Here is a 12,389-nt window from a genome sequence, read left to right on the forward strand (position 1 = left end):
TTCTTGTAATTTCTAATTCAATGAGCAAAATGTGTTCTGAAATATAGCTAAATCAAACTAATGCTCCATAATCAAACATTAGACCGTGGCTTATGAAAACACACCCTTTGTACTTTAAAAATACTTAATTATTTGAGTTTGGTAAGCTTTCCCTTAGGAGCTGCCATTTTCACTCTGTCTGCCAAATCAGAGAAGTCAGGAATATTGTACAATGATGTCCAATTCCCTGGTTTATTTCTCCCAGAACCTACCACTGATTACTCCATCCAGCAGAGTGTCACTCCACCACTCATAATTTAAAAAAACTTCACATTCCTTCATTTGATTGTTAATTGATGAAGCAGCAAGTTTTCTGATCACCCTAGTATATTGGTAATATTCAACTATCAGAACACGGAAATGTTTCAAGCATGAGTAATTACAGAAAGAATACCCATCTTTGAGATTCATATACTTATGGTGCATATAGAGTAACAAAACAAATTTGAAAGCCATCAGTGCCTTATAGACATTCAGAGCATGAGCTGAACCTGTTATCTTTTGGGTCTATGGACTAGTTTCATCTTAAGCAGTGCACAGATGAATTGAGCCATCAGGGAAGCTTAAAAAATACTGCTAGTATGGCGCAGAGTATTTTCTCAGCTAATATTTTTCATATCTCAATTCAACCTATTTAAAGTCAATTCAGCATCCCGGTGCTACCTTTACTCTACAATGCACAAAGCATTTATCATCATCACAGGTGATGTGCGTAAGTTTGATTACTCCAACTCTCACCTTTTCAGTCTAGCTGGTGATGAGATTCATTCTGTAGTTATTAACACATGATCTCACTCTAAGATAAACTCAGCTATTCTCACTGAGTGGGTTCAGTGCATGATCCATTGCTGTAGTGGTTTGCTGACTGATCGTGTGCTCAATCCTATGAATTGAGCTGGTCAGCCCTATAAACAGCACAATCATATTTTTGTTTTGCTTTATCCTGCATGTAACACAATGTATGAATTTATTCTGAGATACAGGCAAATCAATTAAGCCCGTTACCACTAGGAAGAGCAGCTGAGAAATGTAAACTGCCTGGCCTAGGAATTCAATGTGCAGCACCAGTTTCACAGCCGGCAAATGGGTGCCTAAGGGTCCAATATTGTGACTTTATTCTACATTAGAAATATATAAAAGGAATGTTATGATATTTAAATATAGGTCCTACGCTTATTGTAGGATCCTTTTGTGAAATTGGGCTGCCCCAATGCCTGAATTGTCCTATAACAGCATATCCTTATGACTCTGGTTTAGATACCTGAACAACAACAACTTGTATTTAAATAGCACCTTTAGGAGAGTTATCAAACAAAATTTGGCACATAAGGAGATATTAAGGCAGAAGATAGATTTTAAGGAATGTCTTAAAGGAGGGAAGAGAGGTGCAGAGGCAGAGAAGTTTAGGGACAGAATTCCCAAGCTAGGGCCTCAGCCCTAAAATTGGGGATCCCCAAGAAGTCACAATTGGAGGAGCACAAATAGCTCAGAGCATTGTAGGGTTGCAGGAGGTTACAGAGATAGGGCATGGAGGGTTAAAGTCGCCCAGCAAGTAAAAGCGCTAAGAGGCAGCAAGGACTTTGTCGCAGTGCGATTTAAAGGGCTCACCCTTTCATACAGATTAGTTGCTGGTTTGTCTTTTTAGCTTACTGGTTAACATCTGGATGTTTTTGGCCTATTTTCCAACTTCTATAACTTCTGGTTTCGGTAAACAAGCATTTTCCGGTGTTGGACTGCTTTTGTCTGCCTTCAAAACAGTTTTTTTGCTGTCATGGGTGGTCGGGTAAGTCAACTTTTGGAGCTGAAGGGCGAGTGGGAGCAACAAAGAGAACAGGAGAAAGCAGGAGATTCTGGGAGGAGAGTAGAGGAGGACAATGTGTACGAGGCCGTACCCACAAAGGTTCTTCAGGAAGTACTTCTCCTACCTCAAATTCACCAATGAGCAGTGTGTCATGTACCTTCGCTTCAGCAAGGAGGCTGTCACTGAGCTGTGCCACCTGCTGCAACCATAACTCGAGTCTTATACCAGGGCATGGACAGCATTGCTTGTGGATGTCAAGCTCGCATGACCCCTAGATGTTCTGGAACAGGCTCCTTCCAGGCTGTAGCAGGTAGCACCAATGGCATCTCCCAGTTTGTTGTGCACTGCTGTATCTGCAATGTCACAAAGGCTCTCTACACATCTACATCACCTTCCCAATGGGCAGAGTGAAGCAGGATGATTAAGCTTTGCCCACACTAGAGGCTTCTCCAGGATGCAAGGTGCTATATACTGCACCCAAATTGCCTGGCTTGCTCCCCATCACCATTCTGGCATCTTTTGGAATAGAAAGGGTTTCCACACCCTCAATATCCAGTTTGTTTGCGACTGCGGGCTGTGCATCATGCAGGTCAGCGCCCAGTTTCCTAGAGGCAGTCATAATTCATTTATTCAGCTGCCTTTTTTCCAACTGAACCCATCAGACCACAGGCTGGCTATGGGGTGACAAGTACTATCTCCTTCAAATTTGCCTCATGACTCCTGTCAGTAACTCAGACACAGCCAGCAAATCAAGAAACACTTCCACTACCTGGACTATTTGGGAGGAGCTTTGCAATACAGTCCTGACCATTTTTCCAGAATGTGGTCTTATGCTACACACTGCACACCTTAGCGATAATCAAGAACCAGCCCTTACCACCACCTGGGCAGCAAGAAGTACAGGAAGAGGAAGATCAGCACAAAGAGGAGGAACAGTAGGAGCAACATCAAACACCAGTGCCCCTTCAGTGCCAGAGCTCTTCGATGCAGCTCATTGATAAGCACTCCAATGAACCAGCCCTCCCATCAACAAACTGTCAGTCCTGCAAACTTTAACACCAGTGTCCTTACTTCCACCATCCCATTGCCCACCAACACCACCAAATCCTGAAAACAAAATGGAATCCAACAACTCAATTCCATCTGTCTGATATTTAACAGGAATAATTAGGAATCACCCTTTTGTAACCCTTGAGTGCTTGTCTTGTGTGTTTACTTAGCCTAGTGCTCCTATGAAATGTTTCCCCAGTGTCTACAGCTTGGGAGCTAGGAGGCTGCTGAGCTTCCATTCCTGTGTCATCATATCCTATTGCCATAGCTTCTGCACACTTGTGGCTGGTGAATCACGATGTGAAGACCCTCCTCTAGCCTAGCCCATACAATGTCTCTACCAGCATGAATCTTCCCCTGCCTGCGATGGCCAGCACATTTTATTCTAGAGGGGACAGGGTGTGCAGGCAAGTTCAGCCACCTCCACTCACTGCCTTTTGCCACATGAAAGAAAGAAATGTATTAGTGACAGCCTTGTGAGTTTGTTTCGAGCATGCAGCTGTCGTCATAGAATAGTTTGAATATTGTGTGCACCAGGCTAGTTGGGGAAGGGAGGATTGCAATAGTGCTGAGAGTTGGAATTGCAGAGTGTGTGAGTAGGAGTAGAAGGATGTGGAGTGAAATGTGGTACAGTGATTGTAAGGGAGTGAAGAGTACTGTGAGTAGTGGGGCTGCAGGTACTAAGGTGTGAAGAGAGAGTAATTGAGGTGAGAAGTAAGATTCTTACCTTAACAACTCTGGTCAGGTAATTGAATGTTTTCCTGCAATGCAACCATGTCCTGGGAGCTAAGCTCCTGGGAATAACCTCCTCTGCAACCTCTTTACTCTAGTAGTGGATGGCACAGGATCTCACTCCTATCTACTGCCTGAGCCAGGGCCTCCAAAGTGACATTGGAGAACCAGGTGACCCGATCTTCTCTTCTTACAAGCATTCTCTGTTGCTTTAAGCTTCAGTGCACTTGCACAGTGGCGCAGTGGTTAGCACCGCAGCCTCACAGCTCCAGTGACCTGGGTTCAGTTCTGGGTACTGCCTGTGCGGAGTTTGCAAGTTCTCCCTGTGACCGCGTGGGTTTCTGCCGAGTGCTCCGGTTTCCTCCCACAGCCAAAGACTTGCAAGTTGGTAGGTAAATTGGCCATTGTAAATTGCCCCTAGTGTAGGTAGGGAATATGGAATTAATGTAGGATTAGTATAAATGGGTGATTGTTGGTCGGCACAGACTCAGTGGGCCGAAGGGCCTGTTTCAGTGCTGTATCTCTAAATAAAATAAAATGAAGAGAAAGTGGCATCTGTGAAGAACAACAACAACTGGTATTTATATAGCATCTGTAACATAAAACATCCCAAGGCTCTTCACAGGAGCATTATAAAGCAAGATTTGACAGCAAGCCACTTAAGGCTTCGTTAGGGCAGATGGCTAAAAGCTTGGTCAAAGAGGTAGATTTTAAAGAAAAAAAGTCTTGCATTTAGATAGTGCTTTTCACAGCCGCTGAACATCCCCAAGTGCGTTCTAGCCAATTAAGTACTTTTTGAAGTGTAGTCACTGCTGTAATGTAGGAAACATGGCAGCCAATGTTTGCACAGCTATCTCCCACAAACAGCAATGTGATAACAACAGATAATCCGTTCTTTGGTGGTGGTGATTGAGGGATTAAATATCAGCCAGGACACCAGGGATAACTCCCCTGCTCTTCATCAAGCATTCCATTGTGTTTTTTTTAACATCCACCCAAGAGCATAGATGAGGCCTTGGTTCAATGTCTCATCCAAAAGACAGCACCACCTCAGTATTGCACTGGAGTGTCAGCCTAGTTTTGGTGGTCAAGTCCTGGAGGGGGACTTGAACCCACAATCTTCAGACACAGAGGTGACAGTGCTACCAACTGAGCCACAGCTAATACATTTTAAGGAATGTCTTAAAGGAGGAAAGAGAGGTGGAGAGTTAGAAAGCCGGAGTGGTTTAAGGAGGGAATTCCAGAGCTTACGGCCTAGGCACAACATGGTCATCAATGGTGAAGCAATTAAAATCAGGGATGCTCAAGAGGCCAGAATTAGAGGAATGCAGATATCTTGGAGGGTTCTGGGATGACAGGAGATTACAGAGATAGGGAGGGGTGAAGCCATGGAGGGACTTGAAAAAGGAGGGACTTGTGAAGCCCACTTTCCCAACCCTCCGCCCCTCCCTCCCCACAGGCACACAGCCAATGAATACACGGTAGCATTTGCTGCACACCTAACTCCTTATAATGAGCTGCCAGCACCAAATTAATATAGTCCCTGCAGCCATGTGAACAGGTGCGCATCCTGTCCCCCACATATTGACTTCTAGCTCGATCAGATTTCTAGACCTTCCTCCTGAACCACTAAGACTAAGGATGACAGAGACAAGCGGTAACATTCATGCCACTACTGTAAGTAGAGCACCAGCATGTACTGTGATTCTTCTTCTTCTTTGGCCTCCTTGTCTTGAGAGACAATGGGTAAGTGCCTAGAGGTGGTTAGTGGCTTGTGGGGCAGCGCCTGGAGTGGCTATAAAGGCCAATTCTAGAGTGACAGACTCTTCCACAGGCGCTGCAGATAAAATTGGTTATCGGTGCTGTTACTCAGTTGGCTCTCTCCTTGCACTTCTGTCTTTTTTCCTGCCAACTGCTAAGTCTCTTCGACTCGCCACTCTTTAGCCCCGCCTTTATGGCTGTCCGCCAGCTCTGGCAATCACTGGCAACTGACTCCCACGACTTGTGGTCAATGTCACAGGACTTCATGTCGCATTTGCAGACGACTTTAAAGCGGAGACATGGACGGCCGGTGGGTCTGAAACCAATGATGAGCTCACTGTACAATGCGTCCTTGGGGATCCTGCCATCTTCCATGTGGCTCACATGGCCAAGCCATCTCAAGCGCCGCTGGCTCAGTAGGATGCATATGCTGGGGATGTTGGCTGCCTCGAGGTCTTCTGCATTGGAGATACAGTCCTGCCACCTGATGCCAAGGATTTTCCGGAAGCAGCGAAGATGGAATGCGTTGAGACGTCGCTCTTGGCTGATATACGTTGTCCAGGCCTCGCTGCCATAGAGCAAGGTACTGAGAACACAGGCTTGAAACACTCGGACTTTTGTGTTCCGTGTCAGTGCGCCATTTTCCCACACCCTCTTGACCAGTTTGGACATAGCAGAGGACACCTTTCCCATGCGCTTGTTGATTTCTGCATCGAGGGACAGGTTGCTGGTGGTAGTTGAGCCTAGGTAGGTGAACTCTTGAACCACTTCCAGAACGTGGTTGCTGATATTGATGGATGGAGCATTTCTGACGTCCTGTCCCATGATGTTTGTCCCATGATATAGACATGATATAGATCTCCCAGATATAGACATCATTATCGCTGCTACTATACCATATAGGTATTCCTTGAGTAACTTGTAACTACCAAATAAAGATATTTCAGACCCTAAAGTGAAAACTCCGCTAAACCATCTTTTATGTACATTGGCCAATACTGAACAATGGACTCCTGGTTGGTGTATGGTTGGCATTCAGCTTCACGAGTGTTAAAGATCAGACGTATTAGGTGACAAAAACAACGAACTGATGGATTTGAAACATTAGCTTTGCATATTCCTTGCTTCCCTTTCTGTACTGTTGGATGCTAATTGCCCTTGGGAAAGACTCCATGATAAATAAGCTTTAAAGCATAACTGCGATATCCTGGCTAAATATTTTAATAAATAAAAATAACCCATCAATACTATGCAATCTTTTAATTATAATGCACACTGCATATTCTTATTTTCATTGACATACACTAATTTGTTCAGTGCTATTGAGAAAATAAATCCATGCATAAGCTATGATCTTCCAGGATTATAACAAACGTGCTATATGCAAATCAGAAATGAGTAGCGCCAGTGTTTATCACACTCTATCAGCATATCAATTGTGTAAAGTTAGCTTTATATTTTTCACTAGCATTATATTATAATGTCAGGTCATTTACTTGCACAAAGTACAAGCTTCCTGCTGTTAATTCTAATGCTGGTAACGTTTGGTCACTTTTTCTATTGCTCCATAATGTTCCACAATTCCAATTAACATAAAATTATCTCTGAATTTGCAAATGTTTTAGCAAAAACTTTCAACTACAACAATGACATAAGTGCAAGTGCAGATGTACAGCATTTGTATTGATAAAGCTCCTTATAAGGTTTATTTTACTTACACAGTTTTGAACTGTGTTATTTTGTGCTTTGTATGTTTTCTGTTGCTCTTTTACTACGACCTCATTTTTAAAACAGTGTGACTGAATGGAGCACCTGTATAAAATATTAAGATAGAAAAATCTTAGCATTTTTGAAAATAAGCAATGGTGAAATTATGTATAATTCCAAAATGCTTATAACAGCTTTTAGAGTTTCTAACTGACAAAATATTTATCGAGGAACTTGATAATTTTGTTCTTGTCACTATTCCACAGTTATCATTCATTCATTTTATCAACAAACCAACAGATAGTTGCTTCAAGACTACTGCTGAAGATGACTTTGGGAGGCACCAGGAGTGCTGGAAAATGTTCCTGCAGTATAATACTGTCACATTTCTTTTTTTATATATTGTACTCCAGACAAAGAAAACTCTTAAGTTAATTAAAGAGACTGACTCTTCCCTGGTATTTGACCACAACATAAAAAGAAAGCCCTAGTGAATACACAACTGTGCGAAAGCTATGAAACCATCATCAATATTATTTGAATGGATGTAACTGAGTGAATAAAGGCAAGAGATGCAGCATCCACAATCTGTGGTCATGATCTGCCCTGCTATGGAAATGAAGGGCAAGCTCAACAACAGATATGTGATGCATATAACCAGCTTGACGGTATGTGAACATAGCTGATACAAGTGTGTGGCCTATACCGGTACAAGGCTCATGCGGCTTCTTGCTTACTCACATAATATGTAGCTATAAAAATATGGTACAATGGTGCAGTGTACATGTATGTGTAAAACTGAGTTGAATAACATTGTACTATTTCACTTGTATGTGAATAAAGTTTAGTAATGTAAGACCAATGCACAAATTAATTTATCATTCACATAATGCTTTGCCAAATGCTAGGAATTTTTTGCTAAATGTACCATTTAGCAATTGAATAAGTGTCACCATACTGTGGGTACTGGGGAAAAGCTTTAGCACACATAGTGAATGTGCAGACAATGCATGCTCAGACTCCATGCTTAAACTCCACCGACAGTGAGAGGGCACAGCGTCTAGAAGCAAGATTTCCTGTGGTCTGCCATTAGACTTGTGATTCTCCATCAAAATGTAGCCTGTCTAATGCCAAATTAGTCACTGGGCATATTTTCTTCTATAAACCGTAAAACTGTGAAACATAAGCGTGTAAGGACATCAATTAATGCATAGTAGTTACGTTCCTAGAACCCAAAAAAAAATTACCTGTAACTGAGCTTAACGGATTGCAAATCTACATAAAAGCATGTTACAAAATCACAGTCAAAAGAACAAGGAAAAGATGGTGATACACACGGGTCAAAAATATTTTATTCTTAATCTTAAAACTATTTTTGGATGAGGAAGTATTGAGCCTTTTGGTGTTTGTCTTGTGCAGCATTTCCAAGACACATATACTTTATACAGCAACGAAAGAATAAGGGCATGATTTTAAAATTCTGGTTGAGATAATAGTGTAGATTAGGCAATGCTAATTGTACAAAGTAAGATGTTGATTATGAATATCTAGCACATTCTTTATTTTCCTAAACCAATAAGGAGCCAAAAATCCTTGGGCCCAAAGGTGGTCCTTCATTGTAAGTGGTCACAGGAGATCCAATGGAAACAACAATTTTAGTGGAAGCCAGGCAATCTGAGAATTCCAGCTCTCTGCTCAGAATCCTGCTGGCTCGGAATTCATGTAACATCCTTGGGTGGGGGAGTGGGGGCATGGGGAAATAATTTCCTTCTCTGGCTTCCCTACCACCAAGTGTCCTGGGCACCAAAATGAAGCTCTGGAACTGGAAGCCATCCATACGTTCCAACCTAAACCCATTTTAAACAAGCTAACACAATAGTTTTTTGCCAATCTTCTTAAGAAGAGGGCCGATTAAGCAGGCTTTTAATAAATGATCCTGACGTGGCGCCAGCTGCTGAATATATGACCGGCTAGTCTCTATTTCCTATCCCATCACCTCTCCTCCCCCCACAAACCCACCACCACCAGACCCAGTCCCCCCACAATCCGGTGAGCACCTAAGATGTGCCTATAATGGTGCAAATGCCTGCTGTTATTCTTCAAATTAAGTAACCTATTGTGGAATTTAATACATGAGCAGACTCAGCAGCAGAGGTCATTGCCACCTGTTCCATGCACTTCTTCCAGCAGAGTGCAGATAAGCTTGGGGGGTAATTTTAACCTAACCTGCCCAACAAGAAATAGACAGGATCAAATTGAGCACCCGATTTACACTCTGTCCGATTTTAGTTTCCATTGATGTTGATGGAAACCAGAATAGTGCGGGGTGCAAAACGGGCAGCTGATGCCATCTTGGGAGTTTTCTATCAGATGGATTGGGTTAAACTTACTCCAAGAACTTTCAATCCTTGATTGTACATTATTTCACAAAAAGAAGTTTGATTTAATTTTGCTCTCAACTTAGGAAAGAACACAGTAATATATTTTACTGATATGAACTGTTGAGGCTTAAATTCTTGTGATGACCTCAGTTGAATTGATTATGTGTTGGTAAACTATTTCTGAAACAAGTGAGCTATGTTTTAAAAATATTCCCAATCAGAATTTGCTTGGTGAATCTGCCACTTGGTGTTCTGAACAAGAACACTGACTAGATGGTGGAGCAGTCAAGTATAGCATGGAGAAATGTCCGAAATTTATACTGGTGTTCAGTATGGTCTTAATTAAATTTGACACTGTAGACTAGCTAGCCATTAGTAGCAAGATCAAACTTTATTCAAAATGTAGACTGTTGCCTGAAGCCCAGTGCTGACAGCACACTGCCCCACAGGTAGAGGTGCTAGCGTTACCTCTAGACTTAACTATTCCAACACGCTCCTGGCTGGCCTCCCATATTCTAGTCTCCGTAAACCTGAGGTCATCCAAAACCCTGTTGCCCATGTCTTAATTCGCATCTAGCCCCATTCACATATCACTCCTGTGCTCGCTGACCTATATTGGTTCCTGGTCAAGCAATGCCTTGATTTTAAAATTCTCATGCCTGTTTTCAAATCCCTCCATGGCCTCACCTCTCCCTATCTCTGTAATCTCCTGCAGCCTCACAACCCTCTGAGATATTTGTGCTCATCAAATTCTGGCCTCTTGCCCATTCTCAATTTTAATTGCTCCACCATTGGTGGCCGTGCCTTCAGTTTTCTAGGCCCTAAACTCTGACATACTCTCTTTATACCTCTCCGCCTCTCTACCTCACTTTCCTCCTTTAGGACACTCCTTAAAACCTACCTCTTTGACCAAGTTTTTGGGCTGGATTTTACGTCAGACGGACAGGAGCTGGCCACCAACATAATAGTCAGTGGCAAACCTGCTTCCGCCTAGCCCGGGGATCCGTCCTGCATTTTACGGGTCCCCAGGCTTTAATTGTTCCAAGGCAGGACTTCCACCCGCTTGGGTGGAACTGCTGGGACTGCAGTCCAGCTGAGAACATGGAGCCAGGACCGCAGGTAAGTTTGGGTTGCCTCGCTGGGGTAATCGGTCGGACCCCGGCAAGGCAAGGGTGGTCATTTGGGTGGAAGTGGGGAGCATCTTGGGTACTGGGGGTGGTTGGGGAAGCATGGGCAGCCCTCAATTGACCTTTCCCGGCTCCAGGATGCCCGCTTGCCACGGGTAACATCCCCGTGGAGGCGGGCCAAGGCCGTTAAGTGGGGTGGAGGTGGGAGCGGGTCAGGAAGGCCTCCCGGAGCCTTCCGCTCAATTTTACACTCCGCCCCCCCACCCCGACACCATCCGGCTCGCTGGCGTGGTGTAAAATTCTGGCCCATTAACTCCTTATGTGGCTCAGTGTCATATTTTGTTTTATAATTCTCCTGTGAAGCACCTTGGGATGTTTTATTAAAGGCACAATACAAATATAAGTCATTGTTGTAAAGATTGTTGATGGTTATTCATAAAGTCAGAGCTATTTAGCTAATCTGTAGCTCATGTCCACCAGATAAGGTTCAGTTCTGAAAGCGTATCTACATAATACAACATTCCTCAATGGTCTTTATTCAACCAGTATGAAGTACTGCAGTAATATAAATACTGCACATATTTCTTTCATAATTGTTTCTTCAATCTTTGTTAAGTGCAAGTTTTCCTATCTGACTAAAATACCTAAAAATAATCCCAGACTCAGTAACATATAATTTCAATCTATGTTAGAGTTTAAAGATTGGTATATTTTTTCATATTTAATTACTTAAAGGTAGATAGGTTAAAATGAGTATACAATAGGAAACAGGGTGGATTATTGGCAATGCATAGCAAGTTCCATCTCTGCAGGTCCCTATCACAATGGTTCCCTCATTCTTTGTCTTTAATTCAATACAACTGCAGTCCTCTATTCACACTTCCTGGCACAAGGGCTTCAATTGTATCTCTTAATCATTGTCTTGCTGCATACCATATGCAAATGCTTCGTGTTGTACATAAATCAGATCACCAACACAGCCACGTGCAGATTACCTCAATCACTGTCAAGTCTGTATCATCAGTTTTGTAGCTTACATGACAGTAATGAACTAGGTATATTTTCTGTTTACTATGGCTAAACTAAGGTGCAGATGATAATCAGACACTGGCCCAAATTCAAATAGCAGTCTTGCTGAAAAGGAGTCATTTGAATATTGAGATAAACTTTAGTCTTTTTGCACTCCTAAGGCTGACATTCCAGTGCAGTATTACGGGAATCCTGCGCTGTTGGAGGTGCTGTCTTTCAGATGAGACATTAAACTGAAGCCCCGTCAGTACACGCAGGTGGATGTAAATGATCCCATGGCAAAAGATTCCATTTGAAGAGCAGGGGATATATCCCAGGTGTCCTGGCCAATACTTACCCCTCAACAAACATCACAAAAACAGAGTGTCTGGCCAATATCATATTGCTGTTTTGGAATTTGCTGTGTGCAACTTAGTTGCCGCATTTCATACATTACAACAGCGACTGCCCTTCAAAAAAGAACCTCGTTGGCTGTAAAGCACTTTGAGACGTCCGGTGGTCATGACAAATGCTCCATAAATGCAAGCCATTTTTTTTCTTTCTTTAAAGCATCATACACTGGGAATGCATATTGGGAACTCAGGCACTTACATGATAAGTTGGTCATTTTTTTCTATTAAATTTAACGGATGGAAGTGAGGTTATCCACTTTGGTAGCAAAAATAGGAAGGCAGATTATTATCTGAACGGCTATAAACTGAGAGAGGGGAATATGCAGCGAGACCTGGGTGTTCTCATACACCAGTCGCTGAAGGTAAGCAT

This window comes from Heterodontus francisci, chromosome 9, assembly GCF_036365525.1.
Source record: "Heterodontus francisci isolate sHetFra1 chromosome 9, sHetFra1.hap1, whole genome shotgun sequence".
NCBI lineage: Eukaryota > Metazoa > Chordata > Chondrichthyes > Heterodontiformes > Heterodontidae > Heterodontus > Heterodontus francisci.